Genomic DNA, 23872 nt, shown 5'->3' with positions numbered 1-23872 from the left:
AAATGTGTTGTGTCAGCTCACACCAAGTTTAGAAAAGCAAAGAAGAAGATGATAAAATTTCCTTAATCGAAATGAAGGAATAGAGTCTCTAAAAGTATATGCCAATTATTGCAGAGCAGCTTTTTAAAGTCTTTCAAGCTTTTAAAGATTATTCAAAGCACTTGAAATAGGCTTCAATCTAATGCCTCATTTCATTGCATTAAACAGCCTAGTTAATAAAGAATCAATATATTCAAAGGGCAAGGTTATCTTTTGTCTATAAGGGGTGGTGTCATTCTGAACCTTTTATAGTTCAAATGCTGAAAAAGACCTCATGAAATCCATACTCATCAAGTGGGTCAACTAGAGCAATAAAGAGGCCCCTGAAAGAATGGCTGCACTCCTTTAAAACAACTATAAGTCTTATCTCCCCCGCATAGTGCTTGCGCGGAATCAGCCAGAAAATGTCAATTTCTCATCAAGACAAGAGGCCCAATGATAATTTTTTTCTAGAGAATACATACAATTAGGAGAATGCAGAAAGGCCCCATCAGTGATTTGTAGCTTATTATGTCACCAGCAAGCTGCGATCTACTGCTAAGCAGATAATAAGGGCTGTTGATAACTGAAGTGTCAATATGCCAAAGAACGATTTTTGAATGTGAGCCCTTGTGCTTTTTTTCCCCTCCTCGTGCAGATCGCAGGGGCTGATAACAGAGCATCTGCCAACCGACACCGCGCGCCGGACCACACAATTAATGCCATGAATAAATAGCACAAAAGAGTTTAGATTCTTTATACTCTTTGAGACAATTCCCTGTTTTACCCTTCAAGGATTTCTTTTATGTTCGAATAAGGTTGCTTTTAATGAAATTTAAACTCATCAGAGGAAATCAAAACCTTCAAATCAGATTACAAATTGATTTTTTTTTGGTCACTTGTCGTTATACAATGTACTGCTGTAAGTTTTACAGGAAAAGGAAGAGAAAGTGCCGAGTATTGAGTAAGAGTATGCAAACAGCCTTTGAAAAGGCATATGAAAGAGGAACATTCCTAAAATGCCACAAGAAAGTTTTGAAGAGTTGATGTGTTTCACTTAACACGTGATCGTTACTGTTACGTTCATAATGTGCTGGTTATAAAGAAAAAACTATACTAGAACTTTGAAATGCATACATTAAATAACCAAACCCAAATGATCTCTGTTTTTCTTATATATAATGCTAGATGTCTTTGTTACATACAAGGAATTAAACGTTATTTCGCAGAGCTCAGGTCAATAGCAGCAGAAGGTGAATCTGAGAGTGGGTCTGGTACCCCTTCCCATTGGTGACGTTGCCAGTGCAGTTTGGCCAGCTAAAATATGATGCTGGCAACATATGCTATATACAGTCATGATCTTTTTGTTTCCTTCCACGTTACAATAAAGTTACTGTTGTAGTATCACATTTTTGTTTTCTCTTTATTTATCAGCTTGAAGAAACGAGATATAGTAAATTGGTTACTAAATGGTAATTTTTGTTGCCTGAAGTTTTTAGAAGACTTCTGTTGTGATGTGACACTGTCTTCTGCTTGCCCTGAGACAGATGAAAAGATTTGAGAAACTTCTTTGTAACAAAGGAAGGCATTAACTGCCCCAGACCACTGTGAATGGTGAGTGCAAGTAAGATCTGCTCCAAGCAGGCAGAGCTCACAGCGTTGTATAGATTGCTCAAAAGCAAACAGCCCACCAACCAACCACAAACTAACAAAAATGGAAACTGAGTCTAGAATTGATCTGTGTAATGCAGCCAACAAGCTCTGAAGTTGTCCTGTACTGACAGTGGGATTAGCATAGGGACAGCAAGGGGAAAGAGGAGATCAGACAGGAGGAAGACCTGGGGGAGCTGCACAGAGCAGGGCTGCCCTGGGCACAGGGCTCCAGAGCTGCCATTGCCTCCGCCTGGCTGTGGTACCAGTGGGCAGCAGGATGCTGGCATCAACCTGGTCAGACATGGGAGCACTTGAAACCATAATGAATAGAAATAATAATAATTCAGAACCTGCAATACGTTGTCTTGCAAGGCTGTCTGGGCAGACCAAGCGTCACTCAGTGAGAAAGGGGAAATAAGTACTGAAAAGGATAGGAGCTGTGCTGTACAGTAGGAGCCACTCCAGCTCAGCAGGGAGTGCCATCTCTGAGCACGCCAGCCCTCCAGCAGTCTATCCAGCCCCCCTGCTGCCCCATGCCCTTCCCTGGGGCAGCAGTAGGCTCTCCATAGGGCAGCAGGCAGGCTGCAGTAAGGCTTTGTGCAGCCTGGGGGGCCAGGGCCCACAGCCAGAAATAAAACCAGGATAGCCAGGCAGCTTCACAGGCTTACACATCAGTTTGGAAAAGTCAGCTGTGTGAAGAAAACAGCAAAGTGTAGATTGGTTTGGGATAAAAGCTCCCAAAACACACTTGAGGTGGAACATCACCAGTTTCACCTACATCAGGTGAAAGGGACGGGTGTGTACATCTATGGGTCAATGCTGGAAAATCCCACAATGCAGCCGTGCTGAACAGGTAGCTCTGGAAAAGCCTTGGGCTTCCTTGCTGGACATTAGTGAAGTTGAAGAGTGGGCATTTTTACAAAATGGAATTCCTGGTTTTCATCTTAAGGAAACTGAGCTGACAGAGCTGGAACCAGATCCAGCAAGTGAGCCCAGCCACTGCTATGCTCTGATCAGCTGAGGGCCGAGGAACTCAGAGAGGAAGGTGGTAGTGAATGAGCTGCTGTATCTGTGCTTTTGCAGTCAAGCCATGGGAGGCAAAAATCATGGTTTAATCATCTGCAGGGAGATAAGAAAGGAAGAAGGTCTACAAAGTAGGGTAAAACAAAGTTATTGGGACATTGGGAGCTAGGGAGAGGGCACAAAGTTTGCTCTAAATCAGAAAGTAGCACTGCCAGCAGAAAGCCATGCAAAAGGGACTCTGTTGTGATGCCAGACATGGTCAGTCCCATTTAGCAGGTGGCAGAGACAGGACGAAGGCATCACGCTCATGCTGTGATGCCCCATGAGGTAACTCAGCCCTGCTCAGGCACCTCGTGATTGATACGCGCTTGCAGAAGTGAAGGATTGAACTTTTTTTTCTATAGAAGTGGGAAGAAAATAGAAGGAACTTACCTTTGAATTTTGTAGAACCAAAATCTCCATAGAGCAGGGTGTCAGGTAAAATCATTTTGAGGTTTTGTTGTCTGTGGTCTGCCAACGATGGTTGGGGGCTTCCTCACCATTCAGCATCCATGTTTCTCACTCATTTATTTTCAGTCCACAGTGCCATGTCTGCACCACGTGGGGACCAGTCACTTGTGTGTGCACATACCATGTTGTATCCCAAGCCAGTCTAAGCTGCCAAAGGCTGCACTGCTGCTGGGATGCTGTTTTGCAGAACAGTTCATGTTTGCGTTACGTTGCTGTTGAGTGGGAAAGCAAGACCCTTGCAGTAGGCCATCAAATCCAGCAGTTACTTCTGCAGGCTATCACATACTGCTGCAAGAAGAAGGTGTCAGATCCCAGGTAGGACAAAGAGGAGGCTGGAAGACAAATGCTTCATCTTCTCTCAGTGCTACACCATATTTGCACACCATGGTTTGCTGTGATTGTCTTGCGTGATCCATGTGGATGGCTGTGCCTTCAGAAGCTGCTGTGCAGGAAACAGACAGAAGTTAAGCAGATAAAGAACATAAAGACGCCCAAAATGCTCTGCTTTAGGTAGCATTAAGATGTCACAACTACAAAACTAGAATGCCTCAAAGAGTAATAGATGCATATTAGTGTAATCAGCTACACATGTTCATGTAAATGCAAAAATCTGAGAAAAGTTCTTTTAAATCTTTTTGTTAACATTACCCTGGCAAGCAGTTAGCAGAAGCAAATCAAGCACATGTCTCTCTGGGTGCTGCCCCTACTATGAGGGAAATAACCTGCAGGAGCACACCAGGCTGTGCGATGGGGACTCATCAGCCACGAACTGATGAGAAGAGTTTGTGCTTCCAGGGCAGCTGGATGGGGCTGGCAGAGCAAGGGCAGGGATGTGGTGTTTTTGTGCAATAGGGATGCCACAAGTTCAATCAGGGTCAGGAAAACATATTTTTTTCGATGCTGAAATTATCCATTCTGAATGGAAACTGACATAAATAACTCTGGTGTGTGAACTGTACATACCGTGCACTGCTCACCGCTCCTGTACTAAGTTCAAATATAAGGAAGAGCAGAAACAACAGGTTTGGGTGCTAAAATAAATATTTCAGCCGTCACAACTGGACTGCCTCAAGGTCAAATTTACATTGTTTTCTACCACCACTCTCTATTTTCTCTTTAATGAAATGACCCTTTGTCCTGTAGTCTTCGGGCACCATGATGAGAAGAGAAAGCCTTCTCGTTGTCTGCTGTCATGGCTACTCTGCCCCATATTTTCAATGCAAAGATTAAATACTGATACATAGCAGGGCAGTAAGAGCCACTGACCAGGGATGTGGTGCTGGTGGGATAGGCTGCCCACCCCTCTGCATGGGCTCAGCCCCTCTGCCCCACGGTGACAAACCTTGTGACAGCCCTTCCAGCAACAGCACAGGAATGTCTGTTCCTTTCAATGTATTTGTCTGGTTCAGGTCAATGACTAATTCACTTGAAACTGAAAACCCGACTGGGAGCTGGAAGAGCAGAAAATGTGTTTTCCTCTCCCTGTCCATGAATAAAAAATAGATTTGAAAGGATAAGATCCACCAGTTTTAGCATCTTGAAGGACGCAGTGACCACAAACCACCCATTCAGCATTTTGAATGTAGATAATACCATTTTCTTTGCTTAGTAGCTCTATGAACATATTAACTGTAAACGCATAAGTTGTTTAGAAGAGAACTTGACAACCCATGGAATACTACGGGAAATGCAACATCCAGCAATTTCATAGACATAGAAATACAAAGCATATAATCTGAACATTAAATAGAACTGCCTACACAAAAGGAAATAGTTAAAGTAACCCAGGTCAGCAGATTGAACAGCCAGAAGACACGCATATTCAGAAAAAAATGATGGGTGCAGCCCCTGCCAGCACCCTCTGGGGAGGAGCCTGGGCTCTCCCGAAGTTGCCATAGGAAAAAGCAATGCAGGACAGTGATTTCAGACAAAAGCTTTTCCTGAGACCTTCTGGATCCTTCTGTCAGTAATACTTACCCAATACCTGGTGATGGAAAAGTCACCCACCAGCATCCTTTTTCTTGGTGTACACATCTGCGTAGTGCAGCCTACAGCACCTCATCCAATGCTGCTTCCTTTGCTCTGAGCTCCACCTTTAATGCAGCGTTGCCCTTTGATAGATGTATGGTTAGGGCTAGAGCTATGCCTGTGGCATTTTAGGGTCAGCAGTTCTGTCTCAGGGTCCGTTTTCACACAAGCTGGCCTCCTAGAATTTTCTTTTCAAGCAACACCTGGCCATCTCATTTAACCAACTCACATTTACAGGATCCAAGTCTGCATTTGCAATGAAGGGCCGAGCCCAGGCTCTGATGTGGCAGACTGTGAAGCACCAGGAACGTACTGTGCTGCAGTGAGCCAGTGATGGCCACGCACTGCCAGCAATGCAAACCTGCTGCTTGTGCCACCTCACACAGCCCAACTGGAGAGCAGCCCTGCTGCACGGGACCTCCTCAGCCAGGGACAGGTGCAGGCATGCTGGCAATCAGCAAAGCCAAGGTGTATTTCCTGCAGCATGCAGCTGGGGGCATTTTGCAACTCATTTTGCCGGAGAAAACTTGTTATTTAATTGCCTGTGCTGCTGCTGGATCGGAGTCAAAATGAGTGGGAATATCAGGTCCTGCCAGATATATTCAATCATATTACGGCTTTTTTCCCCCGAATGGATGCGGCATGCCAGTGAGCAGTGAAGCAGTTAAACACAGCCATGCAGATGCCAGCAAGGCTGCGATTTCACAAGGAGCATCCCACCAAAATGAACAAGGAGAACACACACATCCCCAGGTGCTTCTACCAGTCCCCACAGAGAGCTTACGGGAAGGGAACTCAATGGCTTGGCCAACTGCTGGAAGGAGGGATCTCTGTTCTGACAAAGCAAGAATACCATCCAACATAGCCCCTAAATAAATAGTGAGGGCTGTTAAAATTCATAAGGATGCATTCACGCTGCCAAGCAGGTGGAGCGAGGAGGCAGAGGTGCCCCCAGCAGCCCAGCCCCGCATCGCAGTGCTCCACGAAACTGGGTGGAGAGGGGAAAAAGCGATGTCTAAATGAGTCCAAAACTGATTATCAGGTTCCTAAGTGGCAATCTAATTTAGCTATATAAAATCATGAAAGGCAAAGAATTAATTGATACTAATGAGTTATACCAGATAGCATCATAATTAATTCCTAAATAGAAAGAGGACATAGGCTGGAGCGTGTGTGGGGGGAAACAAGACTGGCCTACATATCCTAGCAGATTACAGAGGGTATATCTGAAATGAGAAATGAGCAGCTGAAGTCAGGATGGATGGAGCTCCAGCATTGCTCCCATGGTTTGGGGAGCCCCACACCCCCTGTGGGCAACGGGTGCTGGACCCTGCATCCCAGGGCACACACTGGGTACCTGCTGGTTGCCATGGTAACCACACAGATTGGATTTGTTTTTTTTTTCTCCCCCCCAAAATGTTGCTGAGTAAATCAGCGCATAATCCCAAGACAACTTTGCCATGCATTAAGTTACAGTTCTAGGATTGCTGCAGCAACTTCGGCAAGGAGTTGGTGGGTGCGACTCGGAGCAAAGCTGCTCTGCTCCACTCTGGTTTGGACCTACTGAGTCCTCTGCTGCATAAATCACAGGTGACCACTCGTGTGCTGGAGGACAAAAAGCTTTGATGAATCACAGAAACAGTAAATTATACATGGAAAGGGCATTCATTTTTGGAAACCCTATAAAATTAGCATCACATGTTGATACTCTGCTTCCATGAATATGAATCAGAGACCTCTTTGGCCTTATTTCTGAAACTGACATTAAAAGTTTTGTTCATTTTTAATTTTTTTTTCTCCTTCAAAACCAGGTTTTAGTTTTAAAAGAAATCCCATTTGCAGAAGTTAAATTCCAGTTACATTATTGCACGGTGAAGCCCAGAGTCGCTCTCCTGCTGAACAGCCCACATCTGATAAATTGCAAAGAAATATCAGTTTGTAGAATTAAGGTAATTTTTTAAAATGTTATCATGAAAAGTCATGCACTTTTGGCACACAACAATATTTCACATCAGCCTGAGCCAAATTCCTGGTGTTAAAAGTGTAAATGGTCACAATCAGTGATCAACTCCATTTGACCCTGGCATCAAGGCCATTCATAGAAACAATAGTTATGCGGTAAATCCAGCTCAACACGAAATAATTATTACAAATCAAATGATTTTCTGTGGCCGACAGGTCGGCCAGGGAACAAGCAACCCATTGACACCACGCCCTCATGTGTGAGGATTGTGGGCTGTGATGCAGGACAACAGGAGGATAGGGAAATAACGATAAATAAAGACAAATTTTGCCAAACATCTTTCAAGCCCTTCCTGCTGGTGTGTCCCCACCTGGCACCTCTTCCTCTGTGACATGTCATCTTTGCAATGGGGGATGAGGAGGATGGTGTGTGTCTGTGCAGCACAAAGCAGACCCAGCAGTAATGCTCCTCTCCCCACCACTGCCAGCATGACATGCATCCTCTTGCGTTGCTCCCAGGTCGGCTGGGATGTGCTGTCCTCCTTCCTTTCAATAAGAAAAGCTGGCATCAGTGAGATCTGCTGCTAAATAATCCAGAACAGGAGCGGATGGAGCCATGCAGAGAAATGGAAACGTTTGGGTACACTGGGAGAAAATAAGTAATTTAGATATAGGGAACGATGCCTTCCTGCCTGACGTGTCCTTATTTTGTCATTGATTGCTTCTCTACACATGCAACTTCAGCCCTTAAATACTGCATATACTGGAAGTTTTAAAATCAGTGCTGGCCTGCTAATCTTTTCCCGCTACAAATAAAGAAAAATTAAATTGAAATTTTGTTTCCAGCTGCCTTTCTTTGGGTTTACCTCCCCATTTAGTGCTGTCACATCCACTTCTTCCCCATCAAAACGCATTTGTAGTGATGCACTTTTCCTCACTCTCCGAAAGAGATGGGGCTTAAAACCATCTTAAAAAATTACGCCTCAAATTTGTCGGGCATCCCATGGTAGGCCTTACAAACAATTCGAGCACGAGGCGAGGAACAATGTCTGGGGCGAAGCAATGCTGGCAGGCTTCACAAAAATGGACAAAACAAGAGGCTGTCCTCAGGTCCTGCTCTCACGTGGGAAAGCGCTCGGGCACAGCGCTGCGCCGAATGAGCTGCTGATAAATCTAATCCTGAAGGATTGGAAATGAGGTAAAAGAAATTTTGATGAAAATTATGTACATGTACTTTGACAAGCTCATAAACACTGCAGCCATGATAAGTTTTCTTATTTTTTTTTTAAGACCTGACACAACTGTGTAAGCCCAAACTCTAATTTTTACAGCCCTGGGTTTGGAGATCTGTCATTGGGAGATATAATGGAAAGAATAATTGCTTGGTGGCTGCACAAACATGAGATGTGTTGTCAGGCTGCAGTTTGGAGGCTACATCTGGCTTCAGAAATGATTGATGCTGTCTCTGTGTGTGATTTGGGAAACAATTTTTTTTTTTTTTGCTAACACAACCGACGTGCTGAACCTCCACGCAGCCGGAGCAATTAAATCGTTATTAATGAAAACTTTTCATTTATTCCTCTTACTTCCAAGCACCTCTTTCGATTGCGGCACTGCACGGCGATGGCAGAGGAAGGTAGGCATGTGATTTCAATTTGAAATTAAAAGTCATGTCTGAATAACAGAACAGCATTCTCATTTCCTAATACTCTGCTTTTTACTACTTTGCATTCAACTGTGAAAAGTCTTTTAAAACTCTGAACAGCAGTAAAACTTGAATGAATTTTTGACCCATTATTGCATAGCGGGTGCGCTTTCCAAGTTCGAGAGACTGCCAAGTTCTCCCCACCTAATATTTCCACTTTAATTGTGCCACTTGAGAAATTTACGTGCCTCAAAATATGGCATGAATCTTACGCTTATTGCAGTATCATTAGCAGCAACATTTAAGCAACATCTGTGTGCTATAGAACTAATTGAAGTAGCAGAAGTGGCAGCTGTAAATCCACAGGAAGATGGCAGTTTGCACCCAGCACTGCTGAGTTAGCGGGTAACTGTCAGCCTGTTCCTGCAATCTGCTCTCGAGGACTACGGTACAGGCACACAATGTCCAAAAAAATACAGCGAGTAGGCTAATGATCCTATTAACCACTTTGCTGCACCAATTTGGCTGTTTTTCCAGTTTCCTTGTTGAATTTCATTATATATTTCACCGTTCCAGTAAAAAGTCCAGTATGAGACATGCTCGCTTGTAAGCCACTGACGTTGGGGAGTGAAGCTCCTTCTCGGTTGAATTAACACAAAAATGATTTTTCTTTTTTTAATCCAATATATTTCCTCATTTTTTTTTTCCATTGTTTCATTTTTCTTCATCGGTGAAAAAGAACTTTTACCAACTGTTAATGCTGGTATTTAAAGCAATGACATTTCCTTCCCTGGGATGTAACATTTTCCATAATCCATGCCACTGGGAGGGGGCACGCCTGGAGCTTTAGGTGTGTGGGTTAAAGCACATCTTCATCCGTGCCAGGAAGGTTGCTGTGCCACACGTGTGGCCCGCAGCTCATCAGGGCACCGCCGCTGATTGCACTAATTGGTGATTACAAAAGGAGGAAGGTGTTTAAAGTAGCATGTCCTGGTATTACTGCATAATCCAGGCACACGGCACATCGGGACTCCAGAGTGTCTTGGAGCATTACCCATGCTTCCATCCTCATTTGTTCCTTGGGGGAAAACAGAAGGTTTAGAAACCTTGCAATAGAATAGAATGGAATGGAATGGAATAGAATAGGTTAGGATAGGATACGATATGACACGACATACCGTAACATAACACAACATAAGCATAACATAAAAATATAACATGATATAGATGTTATAATGATATAGCATAATAATATGCCTAATAATAACAATGAAATAATAATGCTAGGCATCAATGCTTTGCTACAAAAGCCATGTTTCCTGCCAACCCTGTGCCCCCACTGGCCGTGCCCAGCTCCACCCCAGCATTGCTGGGATCCCCCATCTCCCTCCCTCCCACCCGGCACTGGGAGCAGAGGAAGCCCCAGGGCTGGGCTGTGCTCACCACAGGCCCTGCTGCATTAGGAGCCCAGCACGTCTGCCTGGCTGCCATGTGACGCACCGCGAGCCACCAGCATTTGTTGTCTTAATACACAAATACTTGGGGACCCAGCTGATAAGGGACAAACTGTTCTGAATCTGCTGAACTACACGCTTAGGGTGGCATGGACCCCGGCGATATTGAAAATCAATAGTCACGTGGCAGTTTAAAGGTTAGAGGTCTCCTGAATTAACTTTCTAGTACTAAATTACCAGCCCTCAGTAATTCAGTAATTTTGTTTGTTTCTTTTTTTTTTTTTTTTTTTTGGGGGGGGGGGGGTGGCGGCTTGTTTGTTTCTTTCTCTCTTTCTTCATTCTGAAAGCAATGGGAAGATGCATTGGCTTTAACACTTAGCTAAGGTCTGCCTGGGAGCAACAGGAGAAAATAGCAAAACTTGTTAATATTTCATGTGATAATATAGATATTAAGGTATTTCTCAAAAGACCATTTAGAAAAGCATCAGATATTTGCAGCCTAAGTTAGTCTTCTTCAAAAGGGTTAGCTGGCAGCTAGGTTGCCAGGTGGAATGGTCAAAAATATCATGCAGTTAAAGATGCTCAAAAGCTAATGCTTCTGCTGCTGTCTTGACAGCTAACACCATGGCTGCAGGTGCTTTGGGCATCTGGGAGATTTTCTGGGGGAGAATTGGGTGGATTGGGCATTAGCAAACTGCAGGAAGCAGACCTCCAGCTGTGGCCAGGAGCAGTGCTGAGGGCTGGGATCAGAGGGCTTTGCTGGGCTCCCCAGCTGGAACTTAGGCAGGAACCTCAGGTTTTCACAGAGAAGTCACAGAGAATCACAGAGAAGTCTGGGTTAGAAGGAACCTCAAAGCCCATCCAGCTCCAAGCCCTGCTGTGTGCAGGAAGACCTGTGCTTAGCCCAGGCTGACCAAAGCCCCAGCAAAGCCCCCATGGTCCTGGAATGCCCATCCTGGGTGACCACATTTAAGAAAGAGCTGAAGCAGCAGACACACCAAACCTGACATCCACATTGGAGAAGAATTTGTGTGCATTAAACAGACTCACTTGGATTCACGCAGAAATAAAATTCAAAATATGCAAAGAGTATCTGAGGTTACCACTCAGCTTTAATTACTGAAGTAAACTAAACACCTCAAAAAAAAAAAAAAAAAAAAAATCACAAACGCTAAATATCTTGTTTAAAAAACAAATTGTGAACTTAACCTTTTCAGTTCTGGCATTTCCAGGCATTCTAAGTGTCAGATTCATCGCTGCCACTGACACGTGCAACTGCTGTTTATTGACACACGTGCCTCCCAGCCCCCCGGAGCTGGATGGAAGCGGGAGGGCTGCAGGCACAATGCCACCCTGTACTGAACCCTGAACCTATGATGCATGTGGAATCATGCCCAAGGAGGCTGTGGATGCCCCATCCCTGCAGGCATTCAAGGCCAGGCTGGATGTGGCTCTGGGCAGCCTGGGCTGCTGGTTGGCGACCTGCACACAGCAGGGGGTTGGAACTGGATGAGCACTGTGGTCCTTTGCAACCCAGGCCATGCTATAATATGATAAAAACCCTACACAAACAGCAACAAAGACCAAGCCACAGCTAATGAAATAAAACGCACTGCTAAGCATGTTTGGACTCCATCTAAGGCAACACTTAAGCACAGACAAAATTTCACCCATTTACAAAGCTCTGCTCACTTCATATGGGACTCACGTACGCACAAATTCTCACATAAACGGGGTAGTATTGAGGTATAAACTGAAAACATCTTCCTCTGTTCATCTGAGATTTCTCCTATCATAAACTTTTGATTAGATGGTGTATATGTTAAACTACAGATAAAAGTTCCTATTGGAGTTTTCCCTCTGTTAACGGTATGTATATAAACCCACAGACTGCTGATGGGCGCAGGAGGAGCACACGCTGTTATTTTTTGAGTAAAAAAAGCTAGAACTTTAAAGCCATCATTTTACAGTCTAGCTTGAATGAGTATTTTCTGCTTCACAAATAGGCAAAATACTCCTATAGGAAACGTTGAAGATTTGTTTTTTATAACCATCATTCTTAACTAGTGCGCAATTATGTTTATTTCTATCAGCAATCTTATTAATTCCCATACTACTTCTGGACCACGCTCGCACCACAGAAATGATTTTAATTGAACATTTATTAAAACAAATGCCTTGTCAGGACATACCCTCTCCATCTGGCCGCACTGGACGGGCATTATTTCCTGGATGTGTCTGCTTTATGCAACATCTTCTCACACAGATCTCACTGACCAGCAGAGATCATGATTAGATTGTTGTGGGTTTTGTTCCACAGCCTTTTCTGCCACAGCCCTTCTTGTCCCTCTGCCATCAGCTCATACGCACACACTGCAGGACTCTTCCTCTTCTGCTGCACAGGGTACGTCTTCTTCTGGAAGTACACCATTAGCCACAGATCTGACAAAATGCAGAGATCCTCTATAAATAACCTCTCTGTGATGTTGCATGGCCTGCATCTTTTCTTTTTTACTTTTTCTTTCATTTTTTTCTTTTTCTTCTGCACATGCACTCTCACAATCACAGAGATAAGAGTTTGGCTAAGAAATAAAATTTGAATTGAGTTCCCAGCATTACATTTAAGCCCTTAAAATAAAATAAGAGAATCTTTCCCCTCTCTCCCTCCCTAAAACCGTCACCTGCTGACAAGCAGATTCCTAGCACTATAAGGACCTTTCCCAGCACACTCGCTCGCTTAGCAGCCAAACATTATTTTTATTGCTGGCATCACAAACAAACACAAAACAAATTCCGAGACACTCAGAATTCAAAAAAATGGCAGCATTGTGCAGTTAATCCTCCATTCATGGTTATATCAAAGTACTGTGCTGTTATTTTGACTGTGATTCATCTTAATGAAAGTCACTGCTTTTACAGCATATCTCCTTCAACCCCAAACTGGTGCCCACACTCCTCTCCCCAACCAGACTGTGGGAGATTTAAAGCTGTTTGGTCACACACAGGAGCAAGTGGTGCTCCTCGAAACTTTAGAATGAGCTTAATATTCACTGAACTGGTTGTCTGTTTATTTTTCATCGAAAGTCCTTGCAGTCTCTGTAACAGTAACTGCAAATAGTCCATCACACTCAACCTTTACATTTCCATTCTATGATCTGGTTGTTTTTCACTTTTTCCGTGGCAGCTTTGGGCACAAACTTCATTATCATCTTTTGGATGATTATCATCTTTTGGATGATAATGTACTGTTTTTAGCAGTTCTGTTTTGTGTAGAAGTCCCTTGAGACAACCAGGGTCTCCTAGAAGGGTCACGTAGTGCCCACAATGCTTGTACTAGCATAAGGACCCAACATTTGTATTTCCAGCAGTACTATAATTCCATCAGCACTGGGACTGGTGGGCAATGTGTGCCACATGGATGCATCCCAGCAGCTTCCAGAGGCCTCCTCCATTGAGATACTGGAGTGCTTGCAGCCTTCATCACAATGTTCAAAGCAGGTCCAGTGCAGGACACGGAGCATCTGAATCCCTTGGTGTTTATTTCTCATGCTATTTTCCAGTTTCAGGGCTGTTTTATTGACATGACCCTTCCATAAGTGTGCAGACATACTTAGTATCAAAATGATATAGTGAGTCAGCTCATTATCTTTAATGCGGACATCAAAGTCGCATCTTAATGGCCATAAGATTATGCATGCTTTGAAACAAACATGCATAAATTATCTGAGGACTTCAAATAATGGCAAAGAAAAAAACAAAGATTCTCCCTTATTTTCCCTTCACAGGAACTCTGACTTGCTAAGGAGCACTGCCCTGGGAAGCTCCCTCTGCAGTTTCCTTTCTTAGGGCTAGAATGGCAACATTTTAGAAAGGTTTGGTTTGGGACACAGCTAATTCCTACCTTCACTTAAGCTGCAATTACAGCCATCTTGATTAGACAGTTTCTCAATATACGGATTCATCTTCAAAAATGATCACAACATAAGGTTGCAGTTCTTTGCAGGTGGAAAATCAAAGTCATATTTAAAAGGAGTTTACTGAAAGATTCAACCAAGGCCAACTGATACCATACCATAAGGTGCAGTGGAACTATACGATATTTCTGAAGACTGAAGAAGCTTTCATGGGCTTGTAAACCTTTGCAGATTATTGGGATGCTGTAGGCCCAAAAGGAGCATGAAAAGCTGAAATCCAGAACTCACAGGCCAGGGCTGATGTTTCCCATTGCTTCCAAACCTTAGTTTAAGCCAAACAGCAACCATGTGCAGAAGGCAACTTAAATAACACAGATGCTGGCATGAAGGTGTAAGAAGTTGTGAAAATAACTTCCCAAAAAACTCCTTGTGAAGAATATCTCACAAAAACTTCATCCAAACTCGGAGATTTGACACGGACCAGAATTAACCGCCAAGAATTACCAAGTAATACAGAAGTAAAATTGGGCAAAAATTATATCCAGTTTCAGTCTGCGTACGGCCAACACTTGAATCACAAAATCCGCTGGCCTATTTTCTGAACAGAAAAGCCCTCCTGCTTTAAAGATTGGACAGAAAAAGGAAACTTGCAATGAAAGTCAAGTTGTGAGAAAAGCGAATCCACGAGGCATCCCTGGGGAGTGGAGGGAGCAGAAAAATGTGACCAGCAGGTACTCGTATGTCAAGAACAGATGATCTGCCCATTGTAATTAAAGGGAGAGAGACGTACAGAAATCTCAGGCAGTGAGGAGATGCCAGGAGGCTTCAATGGAGTGGATCGCTCCTTGCTCAGACAGTGGGAGATGAGGAGTCAGAAGGAGCTGGTGGGTGGCAGGCACAGCCACTCTGAGCTGACAGAGCTCCCCAAGACCTGTGCTCAACCTGCGATTAATCACACGCACACAAAGCCCCGGCTGCGCCCAGCAGCCATCCTGCGTGTCACAAACTTCATAATTCCACTTGGAGCGAGACAACAGCAAGTGAAATTTCTGGATCCCTGTCACTGTGTCACACTTACAGAAGTTGCACCAGGGAATGGTCAACGATGGGAGTAATTTGAATGGCAATGTCAGTTCTCGCAACCTGAGGTTTGAGGGAAGTGCCCTGCTATCATCCAGCAGCTCTGTCACACTGCTCAGCCCTGCTCCTGGCCCCATCCCACTCCTTCAAAACCAAAACGAGAAACAGGGATCTAAAGCTGGAATAATTTGACGTTGAGCTCCTGACAGGTATCGGCTGAGTGAGGAATTCAGGTCTGGTCAGCACATCTTACTCTGGAAAACCTGCAGAAGTTGCTACGTAAGCTTGTGCATGCCTTGTATCACACCTGTGCTAGATTCAGTCAATCTAAATGGTGTACAGAAACGAAAACTGGCTGTGCAAATGTGCAAGAGTTTTGCCTAGTACCTGTCGCTCAGTAACACCTCCACAGTGCTTTTTCTTTGCATTTGAGAGACCGACTCAGCATCCAGAGCACAACTCACACACTGACTTACCCAGAGCGATACAGAAGGAGCAGCTTTAAATCCATGTAGCTATCAAGATGGGGAGCTCTCAAATGCCTGACTTCAATCTGTTAAACACCAATTCACACCATGCTGACTCAGAAGCATCCAAACACAATATTCCCCCAATTTAACTAAATCACACCTGTTGTGAACGTAGTCTAACTGCACGCTCAGATCTCACCTAAAAGCAATAGCAAATAAAAGCAAGAAAGCCCAGCTGTGAGTCCCCCGGCTTCCAGAGGGACAGAAGGAAAGGGAGAGTGGGAATTTGTTTTGGAACAAGGAGAGACAATGGGATAAAGAGAGCCTCTTTTGCTTTGGGAGAATGGTAGGCGCTGTGCTTGGTGGGGCACTGGTGCTGGGGTGAGTGTCTCCTGCTCCAGCACATAGGTTGTCCTGTTTATTTACTCAAAATCTTCTTGTTCAGAACAAGAGATGTGACAGCAGGATGTTTGGCCTTCCTCACTGTTCTCTTCGCCGGGAATGGCAAATAAGCCAAGATGCTGTTTATATGTTGCCCAAAGTGCCACTGACTTTGGAGTACCTACCAGCAAAGTGAAGCAGAATTACCTTTGTTATTTTTAGTTTGAAAGAAGTGGCTTACTGAGTCAGTAAATATATATCTATTGATATTATTATTTTCTTATTTTTACATCAAACATAAATACAGTGGAAGAAAAATACTTCTACAAAAATGTGAAAGGAAAGAAATGGAAAACAAGCCAAATTTAGATTTTGCCTGCAGGATAATTGACAAATCAAGAAGCTTTCCTGACTTCAAAACAGCTACTTAGATCACAGGTGGCTGTATTCTTAACGGATAAAAAGCAAAGCTATCTCTTTTTATGGTATCCTTTTCAGGCATTCTCCTCTGTCACAGCCACCAGGCTTTTATGAGTGCCCAGGCAGAAGAAGCTGGATCCTGTTGCAACACTCTGTTGGACTATAAACCAATGATATTTGCTTTACCTGTGCACTATCTTCCATGGAACAAAACAACATTTACATCTGGGATCAATTTGCTTGAAATTAAAGTGCAGCTTTTATATCTCTTCTGCATCAGAAGTATAGTGTTAAGGCTATAACATACAGACAGTTACACATTACTTTGCATTGTAATATTTAGATTTCTGTCATTTTCTATCTGAAGTAAAAAGCGTCTTTAAATAAATGAGTGATCTTACACTACATATTTTATGGGCTGTGTACTCAGCAAGATACATCTGCATTTGTATCGTGCATAAACTCATCTCCAATTTAAAACTATGTATTTAGACCTTGAATTTTAATGCTTAAACTATAATGCAGAGTAGGGATGATTTGGACTATGGCACAGAAAAGTTCTGCTTTGTTTGAACCCAGCGCTCTGCAACCTCTTGGCAGGAGGTGAAGGCAACTTCCACCTCATCACCTGGTGTCACCAAGCCCTCCAACCATGCTTGGGGTTCAGAGCTGCATGGTGCATTCCAGGATGGCCACCACCATCACCTGGTGATCCAGGAGGTTTCTGCAATGCTTTGCTCACCAGAACATCAGGACGTAAGCCTCAATTTCCAGCAGTGTCTGGCTGTGCTGCTGGTGCCTTGGGACCTTTAGTGGGACTTCAACAAGGGACTTGCCCATGAATCACAGAGTCATAGAATAGCCTGGGTTGCAAAGGAGCACGATGCTCATCCAGTTCCAACCCCCTGCTGTGTGCAGGTCGCCAACCAGCAGCCCAGGCTGCCCAGAGCCACATCCAGCCTGGCCTTGAATGCCTGCAGGGATGGGGCATCCACAGCCTCCTTGGGCAACCTGTTCCAGTGCCTCACCACCCTCTGGCTGAAAAACTTCCTCCTCATATCCAACCTAAACCTCCCCTGTCTCAGTTCAAAACCATTCCCCCTTGTCTTATCACTATTCATATTTTATAAGCAGTCATCCTATCTCATAAACAGTCATATACCCTCCTGTTTATCCCCTCCCTTCAAATATTGAAAGGTGTTCCCCACTTGGGCAGTGCCTATTGGGGAGTGTGCAAACAGCAAGTCTCAGATATTACACATCCCCAGAACAAAGTCTCACTTGATTTCCAGGGACAATCTGGATTTGAGCTTTCCAACCAGCTATACCCATCACTACTACCACTCCAGCAGCATGTAAGGCTCTACATTTCAGTTTCTCTCTAGTTAAGCCTGACTGGCAACAATCACATACTGCAATTTTCACAAGCATTTTGGAGTTGTAATGCACTTCAACTGGAGTGCTTAACAGGCTACTTACTGAACTCCAGTAATTATTTGGAAAAGTTTTGCAGGTTCTTCCCCAGGGTGTTCCCAAATCTCAAGGAAATCACAAGAGCCATTTATAAACAAATTCCAAATAACCAAAAATAATCCAATTTCCATTTGAACCAAACACTATTAACTTCTTCAATGCTTCAAAATAAATGCAATAAGCTACAAAGTACTGGAAAGAGGACTGGAATCTGAATTTGCATAGAGTTTTTCACTACAGTACCCAAACTGAAAAATCCATCTCTGCAGTTTACACAGTCCATCTAACTCCACAATTCTCATATCATTTTACTGCCAATGGCAAGAAACAATTTAAAAGAATGCCCAGGAAAACAGCTGTCCAGGATAACAGTCACAGAGCACAGAGCAGGGCAATTTAGTAAAATCAAGATCAATGGTTATGTAGTTTGTTTCAAACACAGGGTATTCTACCTAAAAGTGTTGCACGTAGGCAAATAGAAGTGCATTATTTTTAAGCTATTTTTTTCCTTCCAGATGCTGCAATATTTTGTGTTTGGTTGAAGGTGAAAACAGACCTTTTTTTTTTTTTTTTTTTTTTGCAAGTCACACATATGCTACAGCCTGCACTGCACATTGCCCAAACCAGATCCATGGGAACTGCACTGGACAAAACAGTGTTGGACCTCAACATCTTCTGCTCCAACTCTGGCAGAAAGGCAGCTTATCCAGAGCTATCCTGCAGTGGTTGACATAAGGACGTAAGACTGAAATAGAGGATGCTGCTGATATGAAAGAATCAGATGATGTACCTGGTCTTTATCCTCAGTCTGGAGAAAAGAGACAAGCAATTAGTCTGTCACAGCTTCTTTGCCATACGCAGGCTGGAAAACAGATTGAAGGGGTCAAAAAATTCAGAAGGCTCCACATGATCCGACATTTGCCTTGTCACAATTTTCTTGACAACCAGAAGGTTGCAGACAGTTTGCTGGTCATCGGGAACGGCGGTGTGGGATGACTGATGACTGAGCTGGGGACAAGCAGCCGTTCAATCAACGTCCTGCTCCTCAAAATGGTGCCTTCCACAAGAACTCGGGGTGTTTTTAGCCTGCTCATTTCAGAGGACAAATGTGATGGAGTTGTTGGAGCGTATGAACATTTCTTCATCTTGCAGTGATGCTCCTGCAGCTACAGAGGTGATCTTCAACCCAAGCAATATCCAGAGGTCCAAACTTCAGTGCCTTTCTTTTTGCACTTCACTGCATTTGCAGAACAATTTCTGCTGCAAAATACATTACAATTGAAGCAATGTTCACGAACAACACGTCGTCTTTGTTTCAATTTTTGCTGCTACTTTCCAGTTTGTTGGTGGCTATGTTGAATGTAACTCACCCGAGCTCATTCTCTGTATGCAGATTTCCCTGTTCACCTTTCGTTACGTGCCCTGTGCCTTCAGTGCCAGCTTTGTACCCTCCTGCTGCTACCCGGATGCTGCTGCTGCATGAACAGACACCGATCCGTTTGCCTTCAGCTGCTCTCATTCTCTTTCCATCAGATATTTTTGGTGTCTGACATGCACTGCAAGGACAAGCTGTGCTTTTGTGCACAGCTTTCTTTTGAAGCGCTTGCACCTTCACCTTGTGAATGGTGGCTAACTGTATGACAAGTGTACTGGGACACTGGGAAGGATGATGTTTGCATACAGCTAAAAAAACAAAACCCATCCAGAGTGGCTGGCGAGGCCCTGGGCTCGTTGGCCATGAAGAAGAGGAGAAATGCAGCCAGGGCTCGGTGCCAGGGAACAGCAAGAGGGCAAAGAGCTGCTTGGCCAGGCCTGCTGATGTGGCATTCTGGCAGCAGAACTCCAATGGTCATCCCCACATCACTCCAACTCCATGCACCAGTGATGGCTCAGGACCACAGGCCACACTAGATAGCCTGTGCATTCCTAAATCTCTCTCAGCAGCTCTCCTGACAGAAACTGCAGGCCTGCATATGGGTGAAGTGCTACCCCGAGCCCCTTAGAAGATTATCTGTAACTAAAAAGTGGTGTTGGGATTAAATGTTGCTTGGAGAAAGCAACATTTTTGTTGGGCATTACAAAGAAAGCATTTCATACACCACAGATGTGTTGTGGTTAAACACTGGGGGAGTGCTGCTTGACCGTCACTCCCTAAAATTAAATCTGCATTCAGGTATCACGGTGATGCTACTTTCTAAAAGATATGGAACGTGCTTAGAAGAAGAGCAGAAATAAGGATCACATTTGAGTCGTACATTGTAAAAACCGTGGGCCATAATCTATGTCAAACTTCTGAGGAAAGCTGAGCCGTGATAGCAAATTCAATAAATAAAAGCAGTAATTTTTCAAACGATCACATTGTGGATGAATGGAAACACCGTGGTTTTTCACTACCAACCTCAGATCTGTGTGAGAAAACCTCACAGATCCCACTGCCTGTGTTCTGACCTCCAACCAACCAGGGCCAGCCGTTAGCTGTGCCATGCTGCACAACAAGCACAGCCCCATAACGAATGACAAACACGGCCAATGTTCAACAAAGACACAAGATTTCTACAAGGAATTGTTCTCAATCCTGCAGCCCCCAGCCCTAGTGGTAGATTTGCCATGTCTAACCTGAGTCCTAGAGCTAATTAGCAGAGGAGGAGGGACACCAGGTGCTGTTCTGCCCCATGTGCTCGCAGCCCTCGCTGCCATGTTCCAGGTCCACTCGCTGTAACAAATGAAAAGCACTGTTTAAAATAACTAAATAAGGCACTCGAAGAGGTTTTAAAAATTGATAACTCAACGTACTGTATGCGATCGATCCTAATTACTGCTCAAGTGGAATTTTTTTTTTTCTTCTGGCTTTTTTCAATGGGGGAAAAAATAAAAGAGCAACCATTAACGAGAAACTTTAAAGGCTCGTTAACAATATCCTTTCATCAATCACAAGGGCTGCCAGCACACCGCACTCATGTCAATTTTCACCTCGTGGCCCCGCTACCAGGCCCAGGCTCCTGGCCAGCCCCACATGGATGAGCTGGCCACAGCGTGAGGCTGATGGAGCCCAGACCGCCCCGCCGTCGCCCGCCGGTGCCGCTGGGTCCAGCCCCGGCCCCACCACGCTGCCAGCAGCCTGTTACTTCACACGGACCAGGGGCTGGTCTGGATCAGCCCGGGGAGGGCCGATAAGGGGTGAAGGGGATGCAGCCCGGACAGTGAAGCTGTGGTGCCTGAGCCAAGGATGGCCCTTCTTGCCCCTCCGGCAATAGCAATGTGGGGGGAAAAATGAATGCTTGAGAAAGATCAGATTTCTTTTTTTGCCAAGAAGAGGGCACCACAAAAATAGCAAAATTAAACATAAATAACATGGAAATCCCAGCCTGTAAAAGAGGGAAAGATTTCGGGTTTTGCTAAGGTGTATCTCTGGAAAAGAAATAGAGAGAAAGCTGGGAAAAACGCTATCTTTTCAAGCCACACATTAATCGTATTTATTTGTTACTCATACCCTGCGCGTGTTATTTGAAATAAAAATAGCACATAGGCCTTTGACGAGCTGTATTTGCACATCAATGTAACTGAAATATCCTGTGTGCTGTAATGGCAAGTGAGCACGCTGTCAGTAATATTTTCCATTGTTTTTAAAGCCAGCCACAGCAGCTCAGACTGGAGGCATACAGTAACCCAACGAGGGCAGGGAGTTTTAAAGGGAAGCCTTCGACTGCTATTTCTGTTCAATTTCTGCAGGAATTATAAAAGGAATTACAATTAAATCTGTAAATGCAATTCTTTGAGGATTTTTACATTCCTGTAAGATTCTTACTAAGCAATTACTCTTGAAATAGTACATAAATCTTACAGGGCTCCCATTGGATTACTGTGCTTTAAGTTTTTAAGCAATCTTTCTGTGGCTTTATTTTTTTATTGCATTTTTTTTTTTTAAAAGAAAGCAGGTCTTCAGCACCACCTCTCAAAGCAAATCAACATTTTAAGGCAACGTGTATCTCCTTGACTTGGGAGCAATACATATTACAAACATTATGACTTTTACATATTGTAAAACATTGGACAAAATGATTAAACGCAATAATCTGAGAGATTTCTGGAAGAAATAACGATCTGTGATGCTATAGAAAACACGGGTTAAAATTACTGCCCCTTGTCTATAATTTAATATATTTGGAAAAAGGTAACACTGTCCTACCAACTACATCACTGCTCATCATTCAACCAACAGGCCATACAGCAAGCATCAAATATTATGTACAAAGTGCCTGGTGCTCAAGAACTGTTTAGTAACACTGAACAGCAACTTTATGGGGCAAATCATTCTGGCCCTCATCAGATGTCTAATTCCTCCAAATGAGTTGGTTGGAAGAATAGTGGGACAAGAAGATTTGGGGATATATCTAAAAACTGCCTTGTATCTGCTATGAATTGCTCTCCTGTTTAAGATGCTTACAGTATGAGCTCATAACGCGGTAAACTCTGCCTCCAAGGAAGTGATCTGTAACAATCCCTGAGCCTGGGGCCCTTCCCCATTTGGTACTGATACATAGGATGCAATCTGCATTTTTCATTCCGGCATAAGACAGTACAACCAGTGTCACCACAATGCTGCTGTAAATCTGACCCAGGAAATACAACGTGTTCCTTTTAAATATTTCCATTGGCCTTAGACTGGCTGTAGAGAGTGTTTTGTATGGAAAAAAAGAAGGAGGGGGGAGAATGACCCACCGCAAAATTCAGTTTCTTCCATGGTCAAGGGCATCTATTTCATTATAAATGTAGTTCCGCCAAAACAAATATTATTTTTGAATCTTTCATTATCTTAGTCTCTGGAAATGGGCTAAAACAGCATGTGTTGGTATTAGATGCTGCAGAGCCAGCTGTCGTGCCTGGCTGCACAGTGTCTCAATGTCAGCAGTTCAAAGCACTGCGAGGCTGAATGGGAGGAAACTTGATAGGTCAGAGGAACCCAATTCCAGGCAAAAAGAACATAGCTGTCTTGTTCCGAGCACTGTATTTTTTTTTTTTCTCCCCACTGCATGTGCATACATACAGAGATACGTATTGGGATGCCAGTGTTTTAATATCTTTTCCCCACTCTGGTGTTTTCATAAACTCAGCAGTGACCTCAGCTCCATGCCGCCAGCAGGCCCTGCATGGCGGGGTGAGGAGGCCCCGGACCAGAACCGGCCCTGGGGTGATGTGGGCCAACAAAGGCAACACGGTCAGGGCCAGGCCCCTGCCACACCATGCCACGCCAAGAAGGGCCCAGCAGTGCCCATCAGTCACGGGCAGCTGCACGCCTAATTTACAGCCACACTCTCATCTGCAAACAAACCGCGGGCCTAGAGGTTGCTCTCAGGGATTTACAGTAGGGAAGGATGAATTTTAATAACTGATGCCAGCGCTCAGATTATTGCCACAGAGCGGGGGTTGGCAGCCTCACAGCCCAGCTATGCACATGGCTGTGCCTGCCGTGCCAAGGTGGCACCTGCTGGAAGCTGAAAACACAGACACCTGAAAGAGCGAACGTGGCACAAAACATCGCTGTGGGTGTAAATGTGGAGAGGTGAAAGTTTACATTTGGTATCGCATCCTTCTGTTGGTATCCCGTTATAAAAAAAAATAAAATACCCCCAAACTGTACATATTATAAGGCTATATTTTTATCCTGGGGTTCTGGTGACACGTGCAAACCACTTGAGCTTTGCTTTCGTGGTTTATATTGCCACCAGAAACCCTTGATAAAAATACAGCTTTATATTGTACAGTTGGGTATAGTTTATTTTCTCCATATATCACAAACCGTGTTTTATTTATAAACATACACAAAGACACTTGTACATGCAA

General features: G+C 44.0%; 1 long non-coding RNA gene across 1 annotated transcript in view; it reads right to left on the bottom strand.

Moving 5' to 3' along the window:
* Positions 1-6948, bottom strand: part of LOC149917137 (uncharacterized) — a 25004-nt gene extending 18056 nt beyond the window's left edge. Inside the window, exon 1 of the long non-coding RNA XR_016468900.1 lies at positions 3127-6948. This is a non-coding gene — a long non-coding RNA (uncharacterized LOC149917137). The remainder of the gene's footprint in view (positions 1-3126) is intronic.
* Positions 6949-23872: the final 16924 nt, after the last annotated feature.

This window comes from Phasianus colchicus, chromosome 8, assembly GCF_987193195.1.
Source record: "Phasianus colchicus chromosome 8, bPhaCol1.hap1.1, whole genome shotgun sequence".
NCBI classification, from domain to species: domain Eukaryota; kingdom Metazoa; phylum Chordata; class Aves; order Galliformes; family Phasianidae; genus Phasianus; species Phasianus colchicus.
Note: the sequence above shows the minus strand (reverse complement) of the source record. Positions and strands in the feature narration are given on the sequence as shown.